The sequence below is a fragment of the Rattus norvegicus genome, chromosome 6, assembly GCF_036323735.1.
Source record: "Rattus norvegicus strain BN/NHsdMcwi chromosome 6, GRCr8, whole genome shotgun sequence".
NCBI lineage: Eukaryota > Metazoa > Chordata > Mammalia > Rodentia > Muridae > Rattus > Rattus norvegicus.
Window position 1 is genome coordinate 144,911,383 of NC_086024.1, and position 10,665 is coordinate 144,922,047.

The following is a 10,665-nucleotide window of genomic DNA, read 5'->3' on the forward strand; positions in this document are numbered from 1 at the left end:
AACCCTTTAATACAGTTCCTCATGTTCTGCTGACCCCAGACATAAATTATTTTTATTCTTACTATATTTTTTGCTACTGTTATGAATTATAATGTAAATATTTTTGGTGATAGAGGTTTGCCAAAGGTGTCATGACCTGCAAGTTGAGAACTGATGCTCTAGCCAATCACCAGATGAAAGATGCCCAGGTTCCTTAGGACTAAGCCTCCCTTGTTACCCCAGTCAAACAAAAGAGATATGATGACTATATCCTTTTTTGGTGTCACCACAAGGATCCAAAGGCCATTGTTTCATTGAAAATTATGGCCCAATGGAGTACAGTTTTTATATACACAGACACACACAGATCTGTACAGACATACATACAGAGATACACATACATACAAGTAAGCACAGACATACACACATACACACATAGACTCAAAGACACATGCACATGTATATGCACGTATGCATGCACACACATAGGCAGCAAAGAGGCTGGGGTCTCAATATCCCCTGAACATGTCCAGTGACTTTCTTTCTTCTGTTCAGTCCCACTGCCTAAGGGTCACCACCTCTATCATATTACTGTATCACAGTCTGTTAATATGGTGGCCTGTGAGGGACTGGATCCAAACCACAGGGCTGGTTACATCTGTAGATTTTATACATTGTAACATTGCCACTGTTGCCACTTTGTCTTCATAGAACATCATTTATGTTGAACAAAATTCTCATAATAAGGTGGTTTATTGCAACAATATTCTAGGCTTCTGTTTCTTCCTGTGTTCCTTTGCATTCCTAAAGCTGCAAAGTGTATCCTTTTGCTTGCCGATCATTTGTGTATCTCTTTTGGTATATAGATGACCTAACTTTGCTCATTTTGTATCAAATTATTTGAGTTTCAAAACCTGCATTGGGTGTCCATGTTTGCCTTTCACTTTGGTTGTTTTTCTTGTCTTTTTCTTTTTCAAGACAACATACACACATAGTTAACAAATGATAAGTCACAGCCAGAAGAGGGCTCCCACTGAAGTGTCCATCACTTGCTTGTTTCTTCCCTAGCCCTGGGGAAGAGGCACGGACTGAGTACTCACATGGTCATGCACTTTGGTCAGATTTACAGAGCATGGCAAGCCGATGGCAATTTGCTGTGACAATGCAGACCTGCCACTTGCATTTTCCTCCATGTGGTTTGCAATGGCTTCTGGGAATGTGGGATATGGCTAAGGAGATGCTGAATTGTGACATGTTTAGTTTGGCTTAGCGAACACTGTGATTTGGATATATGTTTCTCCTCCAAAATGCATGCTGAAATTTAAGTCTCATGGATACTGTGGCTGGATTCTGTCCTCATGAATCAGCTAATCCATGAATGTGATCAACATATTAATAGATTGGTGCAGTAATGGGATGCATCGAGAATGGTCCTGTTACAAAGCCAGGTCTTTGGCATGATGCCTCTCATGATGTGATGCCCTTTGCCACTTTGGACTTCTGCCAGCAATGAATCTATCACCAGACATGGTTCTTCAGCTTTGAAGCAGACTGTGAATGACCACCACACACTGTGCAGTTTGTGCAGTTAGCAACAGAAACTCAGCTAGGCACAGGTAGGCGGGCTGTGGTCACTTCCACATCAGGGGTTGCTGTTGGCCATCTCAGGTGCCAATCAGAAATAATACCTCTCACTATGCTGTCACTAGCACGGTGACATAAAAGTTTAGAACTAGAGTCCATGTTGCAATAGAAATGTGTTTTATTCTTACAGCCAGGGAGTATGCAGACAACAGAAAAGAGACAAGGTTTGATATCAATAGAGTCAGACACTATTCTATGGAAAACTTTTTCAATGAGCATCTACATAAAAGATGACAGAAGATAAAGCTGTCAGCCATGTCTGGCTAAAATGGCAGCACTCCCAAGTCATCACAAGCCCCAGCTTTAATGAACAATGCAGACTAGAAGAACACAGCAGACACACTGGTTTATGAGCATCTTTGATCCAGGAATATTTAAGAACATTGCATCAAAATTTTTTAATTCTTTTTTTAAAGACTTATTTATTTATTATACAGTACACTGTAGCTGTCTTCAGACACACCAGAGGAGGGCATCAGATCCCATTACAGATGGTTGTGAGCCAACATGTGGTTGCTGGGATTTGAACTCAGGACCTCTGGAAGAACAGTCAGTGCTCTTAATCACTGAGCCATCTCTCCAGCCCAAAATTTTCGAATTCTTTAAAATGTTGTGGTTTGCATATTAAAAAGAACACAACACCCCCAAATTATGTCATAGATTATAGTAATTAAATACATTTTCATATAAACTTGTGAAGCTTAAATACATTTTATTTGTGTGTGTGCGCGCGCACGCACCTGCATGAGTTTTTGTGCACCATTTGCATGCAGGTGCCCTCAGAGGCAATAAGTTGGTGTATAATTCCCTGGATCTGGAGACAGTTGTGAGCCACGCAATGTGGGTGCTGGGAACCAAACTTGGTTTCTCTCGCCACAACAGTAAACACTCTTAACTGCTGAGCTGTGTCTCCAGGCCTTTAAATAAACTTCAAACTGCCAGTACTATGAAAATCAATTTCAGTCACCCATGCTAAAGAAAGACTGAATTATCTTTTGTTCCAGCTAAAAGAAATAGTGCTAAAATTATGAATTTAAAACACCATAAAATCCACTATAGAACTGGTTGCACCACACAGTTAATTAATAATAAAAATATTGTGATTTCTCCCTTTAATTTCATGATGCCATTGTATTCACAGTCTTTTTACATTTTTTTAAGTTTTGTAGTAATTTTTCACTCTAAATGTTCATCTTATTTTTTTATAAATGTATATTAATTTGTTTAAAGAAGATTCCCTTCCACCATATTGTACAAGTTTTAAGGGCCACGCCTCTGGAAATGCTTTTTATTCTTAATTTTAAAATTTTTAATATTTTATTTGTATGTGCATGCTTGGGTGTATGGTGCGCACTACATTCATGCAGATATACACAGAGGCCAGTAAAGGGCAATAGATTCTGCTAGACTGGAGTTTTAAGAGTTGTAAGCTGCAGTGTGAATGCTGGGAACTGCACCTGAATCCTCTACCAGAACAGCAAGTGTTCTTAACCACTGAGCCATTTCTCTAGCCCTCCTAGAAATACTTTCAAAAGATTATAAAGAAGACAGTACATTTCCTGTACTGTTTTCCCATTCTTCCTACTCCTCGAATCAACTGAATTTGCTTTTCCAGCTGTGATTTTATTGGCAATTATAGGCTCCCTAAATAACATGCTTACATTGCTACTTCTTGATTTATTCAATTTTAGCCATCATCTACAAGCTTCTTCCTTGGCAGAGAAAAATGTAACTACTGTTCACCATCTCAGTATGCTTTTATCATTATTTTTAGTCAAGTAAATAATCTGTATTCATCTGTTACTACTAAGAGCATCACATGTTGCAGAAGCAGGATTTAGACCAGAATCATGGTTTCTTTGTAGCACAGGTTTGTGATTTACTGAAGCTTGTCTCTTTCCTAGAGAAGATACGCTAACATCTGTTCTTCCCAAATGATCTGTCTGTCTTCTTAGAGTTTAAACCTCTCCCTCTTCAGTGCTCCTAGTTCTTTTCCTAAATTACTATGTCTGGCACATTTAATATATAAGAAATGAAGATTGCATGTATAAGAGAATGATCTTAATTTTTAGTTTTATGAAATTATTTATTTTGTCAGGTGTTTAAAAGTTATTTTTCAGTTGTACTTTGGAACAATTACTCCACTCTCTTTTTTCTATTTGTGCTAGTTTTTTTTTTCTTTTTTTTTTTTTTTCGGAGCTGGGGACTGAACCCAGGGCCTTGCGCTCTACCACTGAGCTAAATCCCCAACCCCTATTTGTGCTAGTTTTAATGTGTAGTTAATACATGTTATTTAGGTGTATTTCACAATATTTTTATCCTTTTATTTTAATCACTGCAAAATAAGAGCAACTTAAGTTTCAGTTGGTATTAAATGCATTTCCATATCTCATGGCCTTCAAAAGGTTTCATATTGTAAATATGTATATTTAAATACAAAAGAAATTGTCTGTGGAGGCATGTTTCCACTGCTCCTTTCTGAGCCACAGGCTGTGAATAAAATCCTACTGGTTATGAAGCCCAAATGAAGTTTAGACTCAGACCCAGAGCTCTGCTTTTAGAATTTGCATTTTTTTTTTTAGTATTACAGAGCAATTTCTTAAATAAAAACAAAGGAATCCCATGAGCCAGAAGAATTTCATATTTCCTTAGAGATGACCATTTCTATCTTGTTATGTTAGGAATGCCAGCTGGGTAGGACTCCTAAACAGGAAGAGAGGAGGAGAAGTCAGTTCCGTTGTTCACCGAGAACCTAAACATGCTCTTTCAATGCTGTTTAACGTACTGAACGTGTCTTTACAAGACTGCCTGTCTTTCTTGTTCTTTCTCATCCTCTAGTGGTACTGCATACTCACATCTGGATAGCTACTGGCTAAACCAGCTGTGGTAACTGGATATAATTACATCCCTTTCTATCTGTGGTGCATGCAACTCCTCCCTAAACATTCATCTCCTTGACAGAGAATGGAAATGAAGGGGACAGTGGGCCGGCAGCTAAGGCAGAGCCTCATGGTACCAAAGCTATTTGTTAACTCTGACATTGAACAGGGAGAGTGAGACTTAGAGGGAAGATCTTCCATGAAAGAAGACTATGGCAAAACTTAATTTTTTAAAGTTAGGATGACTCAGGATTTCCAAGCGCTAATTGGGAGTGTTCAGGCCGACTTATGTGTATCACCCAGGAAGCCAGTAGAGCTTCTGAAACCACACAGTGCTCATCAGTGAACACTGTGCCCGATCAGCACACGCTCAGCTTCGACTTTCTAATTGTGTTTTAAAGCGAGTTTATGACCACTGACTGCATACTTTCCTGTCCTGTCTCTTAGCCACTGTGCTTAAACACACTAGAGAGGAAAGGGGGCTGGTTGAAGTGATTCACTCATCCATCCGCCCATCTCTGGACCAGTCCTAACCACCACATAGAAAACTTCTTCAGACTCAGGTCACTATTAGTCACTAGTGCAGACAAAGATGTACTCTGTGACACACTGTCCTTCTGAAAGGTTCAAAAAGGATTCTCAAGTTATCAGAAGGATCACTCTCATGATTTCATCTTTGTTTTCCTGCTTGAGTTGAAAGTTTAGCTCCTGTTCCTTGAACCTGGTTGCCTGTCAATTTCTTTTCTTTCTTTTTCAAAAATTTACTTTTCTCATTCAATTTTCTCATTCAATTCCGATCTCGTTCCCCCTCCTCTCTTCCCAGTCCAGCCCTTACGAATGTCTACCCCTTAGCCCCCTCCAAATCTACTCAGAGAAAGGGAAGCACCCCTCCTTGGGTCCCACTCCACCCTGGAATGTCTAGTTACAGTAGGACTAATGACATCCTCTCCCACTGAGGCCCAACCACGCAGGCCAATAAGAGGAGCCAATGGCAGGCAACCTAGTCAGACAGCCTTTGCTCCAATTTTTAGGAGACTCACAGGAAGACCATGCTGTACTGTAGGCTTAGATTTTTCAAAACCTACTTTAATAAGGGTTCTTAAATGTTTTAACCTCCCTTCTAGCCCACCACCCACCAGAGACAGTTGATAGGGCAGAAGGGGATGCGGACGTGATTAGAAGTACTTCTGTTGGGTATCTTCGTTGTCAGGATATCAGCAGCTCGATTCACACAAATCAGAAAGCAGCAGTAGCTAGATCCACTCACAAAAAATATTCTTGAATCAGCAACAGCAGCTCAATCCAAAAGAAACCGCAAGGCTCTGTCAATCGGCCCACGTCTGCAGATGTGGCAAGAAGCTATCAGAATAGCACGAGACGTTCTTTGTGCATTTCTCTCTATGAAGTCAGGACAAATGATGTTCATGAAGAAGGCAAGGTGAACCAATGCTACACCTTCATCAGTGAAGACCATCATCAGCAAAGCCCAATGAAGACCAGCAAGGAGTGGCAAGGTAAGTCAATGCCAGAGCATCACCCACTGTCTGTTGGGTTATGTTTATACCCTTTCCAAACACCACGTGGTCCAGCAAAACATCACATGCCCCTTTTCCTAGGCTACTTCCAGAAAAACACCATACGGTCTATTCTGAGCAAAACATCCTCCCACGTGCCTGCTTCAGCAAAAACATCCTCTCACAGAACAGTTTCCAGAAAAACATCACAGGACACAACGCAGTCTACAAAGAAACCCGAAATTTCCACTCCTCCGCACATCGGGTACAGAAGTGTTGGGGGTCTAGATTAAGCCCCTGCGTGCTCTTTGGTTGGTGGTTCGGTCTCTGTGACCCCACCTTGGCCCAGAGTTGACTCTGTAGGTCTTCTTGTGTCCCTGACTCCTCCAGCTTGCTCGATTCTATCCCCCACTCTTCCCCAAGACTCACTGAGCTCCACCTGATGTTGACCGTGGGTCTGTGCATCGGTTTTCATCAGATGCTGAATAAAGCCTCACGGGAGCCATGGTTTCCTGAGATGCTTGTCAATTTCAATGGCTTCCCTCATTGCTGCTGCCTCTCCATGATCTGGCTAACTTGTGCTTGCACTTTCTTAGAGCGTTGCTCTTTTATACCTGGGCCATCTTTTTTGCTAGCCATTAGCAATCTAAACTTTTGTTCTTGAGGGCTTGCTCATGACTGGTTCCAAGGCAGACGGGAGCTCATCCGACCCCAAGGAGGCTCACAGTTCTTTGTTCTCTTGTTAGAATTCTTTGATTTGATTTGAAGACCTACAGAGTCAACTCTGGGCCAGGGTGGGGTCACAGAGACCGAACCACCAACCAAAGAGCACGCAGGGGCTTAATCTAGACCCCCAACACTTCTGTACCCGATTTTCTAGGTAGAGTTCCATAACTCGTGGGGACTGCGGCCGATGACTTAACTTTATTAAGTTCTTGGATGTCTTCCCAATGCTGCTTCCTCGCTTCTGCAGAGAGTGGAGAGCTGTGGTCTACTCATGAGAGACTCTGCTGCATGGTCTTGTTCTCTCTACCGCTCAGCTAGGGCTTTAGCGTTGTTGAGTGCCTTTTCAATTGTGCTGATCCCTCCAGGAAGAGGGAGAGGTTAGCTCAGCTCTGGGATAGCCCATCTACATGTTTGTAGATTGCTATCTGTAAGCAGGTGAAAGACAAGGCTAGAGCCTGTGATTGGTTGGACAGTAGAAATGGAGAGTGGGCAGAGAGTTTTGAGAGGTGGGTAAGATAGAGAGAAGAGAAGGACAACCCTGATCCGTGTGGCTTTAAATAGCCACAGGTAGCTATGAATATCATGTAAGGGATGGATTATTATAGGAAAATTTGCCCAATCTAAGTGGACAGCTTATATCAACATCCATTGGGTCTGAGTTTTTTGTTTGGGCGTTTGTGGAGTGTGAGAATTTACTGATATAAATCCGACTGATAAATTAGAAGCCTCTAGAGTTTGGATTTTACCAGGTTATAGGGATTTGTGACAACTAACTGTGAGATGGGTGGTCGTTGCTTGGGGCTAGCCATGGAGGCCGCAAGACCACTGTGGCCAGAGAGTAACCAGTGCTAGCATGGGATGGTGCATCCTTTTTTGTTATTTAATGTCAAACATGTTATTCTATACACTCAGCTTCAGTCCCCCTCAACAGTCAGAGACAGCCATGAGGACCCCATGAGATCCAGGTGCTCAAGGTACTCCCATTCCTCTTCTCCCCTCCTCAGCCAGTAGCCTGCTGCCTTCATTCATGCCCTAGACCTGGACCTGATGAGAACCAGAGCATCAAGTCTCACCTCTGATTTCTTTCATGTTCCTGCTAGCCTCTGAGAGAATTGGTATGTTCAGGGACTCATGATAATACATTCTTCCTGAAAAGCTTTAGAATCTTTTTACACCTTGTGTTCTGAAGTTCTGTAATGATTCAAAGTTAGTAGAGCCCTTTTAAATTATTTTTGTTCTTACCTATATGTGTCTGCGTGTGTGTGAGTAGGGCCGCACATAAGTGCAGTGCCTACTGAGGCCAGAAGAGGGCACTGATCCTCAAGAGATGGAGTTAGAGGCAGCTGTGAGCTGCCCCACATGGGCACTGGGAAGTGATCGAGGATTGTCTGAAAGAGCAGCAAACGCACTTCCCTGCTGAGCTGTCTCTCCAGCCTAGTGTTAAGAGACTCTCAGAGTCTGAAGGTTTGTGTTAATGAATTCTAGATTGCTGTCTATTTCTGCATGCATCTACCATTTCCTCTTCATATCACTTGCTTGTCTATATCACTCATCTCTGTTTTATTTTTTTCTGATTTGTTGCTGCTGCTGTTTTACACAAAAAGGCTTTATTTGCAGGAGAGCAGGAATTTAATCAAACAAGCCAAATCCCATGTCTTCGTCTGACTCTTTTTTTTTTTTTTTTTGGAGCTTAGGACCGAACCCAGGGCCTTGAGCTTGCTAGGCAAGTGCCCTACCACTGAGCTAAATCTCCAACCCCCAAAACTCCTCTTCCTTCTTTTTTTTTTCTCCTGCAAGGGGGTCTAGCAGCAGGAGCTGCAGAGCCAGGGACAGCAGAAACAGCCACAGCCCCACCAGCAGGCACAATGGCTGGCTTGCCAACACCCCGAACAATGGCATCCTCAGTGCTTTTTTATTCAGCTCACTGATGACCTTGTTGAGCTGGTCATCGTCTGCCTCAATGCCCACGCTGTCTAGTATTTCCTTGAGGGTGCTGGGAGAGGAGCTGCCCCCAAGGACGGCTAGCAGATAAGAGTCAACACAGCTCGTGTCAGCTGTGGTGGACAGACGGCGGCGGCGTGGGTGGGGGTGGGGGGATGGGGGGGAAGCCTTTCTGCTTCTTTATTCTGAATTTCCTAAGGTCAAATATTGGAACTACACATTTCTTCATGTCTCGTCTCTTTCTTTTTTGCTCAACTGTTTAGGGAATTTCTTGAGCCTTTCACTGAACATTTTATTTGAGCTGTTATAATCTTAGCTTCAAAGAACTCTACTTCTATTTGTGTTTCTTCTGCATAGCATCCTATTCTTAAATATGAGTGTGCTATTGGGGTCAAGGAAGGGGGCCCAATTTTCCATGAGGCACTAGGCTGGGACTCAGCATCAGCTAAACGTTGTTAAAGTCATTGTTCCTGCTAACGTAAGTTCTTTACTTTTTGGTGTACCTTGTTTTCTTGTTTATTTTTATTTTCACGGTTTGCCTGCATGTGTGTTGAGTGCCTGGTATCTGTGCCTGACTTTTGTATAAGGAAGCAAGGTAGAAAACAAAATTTAATGTTATGTCAAGTAAGTGACTTGCTTGCCTTTCTCTACCCACCCACCCACCCACTGTACCCTTTGGTTCTGTGGTACACACTGATCACTCTCAACATGAGTTGTACACTGTGTACATGTGTTACACTGTTCCTGAGGAAACATGAACAAATATTTACTCAGCCCACTTGGGAGCAAATGATAGACCAAAGTGAGGCCTGAGTAAGTGAGTCTGACCAAGGTAACTTACGGGAGCAAAAATGACTCAAAGTTAGCTGCACCACCAAAGCTTCCCAGCATGGGCGATGGCATCACCAAAGCCCCTTCCATCATGGGTGATGGCCCCACCAAAGCCTCTTCAGCATGGGTGATGCCTAACAAAATCTTGTAACCCAGGGGACACTGTACAACGTGCAGTCTGTCCAACAGGTTGGAAAGTGTCTTTCCAGGCAGCTCCATTGGCTGAGCTTCTGCTAGGCAGCTTGGCTGTTCTGCGTCTCTTCCAGCTGTCTGTTCTGTCTCCTTTAGGAAGCTTGTCTGATTAAGTCTTTCCTGGGCAGCAACACTGGACTTCCGGTGTCTCCCAGCAGGCCTTATTGTTTGTTTATACTTGAGGAGGGACAAGCCTAGAGAATCTGGTCAGTTTCAGGAACTTCTGGGGTTTAAGCAGCGTCCCTGTAGGATGCAAAGTTTTACCTCCTTTTAGAACAACCTGGGTCTTAATAAACTTCCCTCCAAAATGGAAGGCTTTACCTTATAGGGCATTACTACACAATATGTAGTGAATCATTACACCCAGAAATAGGTGAGAAAATACCAACCAAGCAGTTTCAAAAAAGAAGTAGAACCATGAGTGTTATCATTACCACAACCACTGTTGTCACTGTTGATGACCTCCCCCTCCTCCTCCTCCTCCTCCTCCTCCCCCTCCTCCCCCTCCTCCCCCTCCCCTTGATTTTCTTTTTGATTGACCCCATTTCCTTTCGAGTATGGAATGCTCGTTTTCGTGGGTTTTTTGTTTTGTTTTGTTTTTGTTTTGTCTTGCCTTCACAGGCTCCAATTTTCCTATGACTTGAAAACTTAATTCTTCTTTATGTTAAAAGCAAAGTTCCCTGACCTTTCCTGATTGTTGTAGGGGGAAAGTAAGTTCAGGGGGCAAAGCAGAAGGGAGATAGTGTGGGGAGAACCATAGGAAGGAGGCATGGGAGCCAAAAAGTTCCTTTGCTTCAAAAACAAACAATCAATCAAACAAACAAAAGTCTCTGAATCTAACATAATTACATTCAATTTCCTTGGTCAGCTCCTATTGCTCCAAGGCAGGCTAGCAAGACCATTGTGACATCTCTAGGAAGTCATGTCTCCTGTGTGCAGGACAGTTGGTTTCTGCTTCA

The 10,665-nt window shown here is 42.6% G+C and overlaps 1 pseudogene; it reads right to left on the bottom strand.

Moving 5' to 3' along the window:
* Nucleotides 1-8,371: 8,371 nt before the first annotated feature.
* On the bottom strand, nucleotides 8,372-9,733 carry LOC103692742 (60S acidic ribosomal protein P2 pseudogene; annotated as a pseudogene).
* Between the last annotated feature and the right edge of the window lie 932 nt (nucleotides 9,734-10,665).